A 665-nucleotide genomic window follows, 5' to 3' on the forward strand; every position below is an offset into this window, starting at 1 on the left:
GAAGATATTAACTCTAAACACTCCTGTGGGCTGTGGGTGACCTTTTCTAAAAGTCTGTCTCTTCTTCAAATAGGTTATTTTGGTATAAGTAAAAGTTTCAATAAATGTGGAAATGATCACACTCAACACCAGTGTCATATTTTGTTAGGTTTATGATTCTAATCACCATCCAATGCATCACAATCTTAAGATTAAGAAGAAAGACTTGCTTAAATATTTTTGCATGTTACAAATGAATAAGAATAAATGAATGTCTCACTAGAGAAATGGGCAAACGCATATCAAAGGAATCAGAAAAGAAGAAACAGAAATGGTCAATAAATATATGGAAACATTTTAACCTCACGAGTGAAGAAATGCAAACCAAAACAATAATGAGATATAATTTTAACCTATTGTAATAGTAAAGAGTTTGAAGAAATGGGCACTTTCATCCATTGCTGCTGGGGGTGTAAATCTGTAGTCTTTGTCTGTAGTTTGAAGCTTTGACTCTGGAATCCCACTTCTAGAAATTTGTTCTAAGAAAATAGTAAGAGAAATGTACAAAGGTGTAAATGAAGAGATATTCACTGTGACCTGTTCATAAACTGGCTCTGGGTGGGTACCTCTTTTTGTCTGGCACCCTGTTTCTCTGTGGAGGGATAGCCACTTCTTTTTTTTTTTTT

General features: G+C 34.1%; 1 pseudogene; it reads right to left on the reverse strand.

Annotated features, from left to right (window-relative positions):
- Positions 1-665, reverse strand: part of LOC103593000 — a 4,047-nt pseudogene that overhangs the window by 1,241 nt on the left and 2,141 nt on the right.

Source organism: Galeopterus variegatus, unplaced genomic scaffold (genome assembly GCF_000696425.1).
Source record: "Galeopterus variegatus unplaced genomic scaffold, G_variegatus-3.0.2 Scaffold1255, whole genome shotgun sequence".
Lineage (NCBI taxonomy): Eukaryota > Metazoa > Chordata > Mammalia > Dermoptera > Cynocephalidae > Galeopterus > Galeopterus variegatus.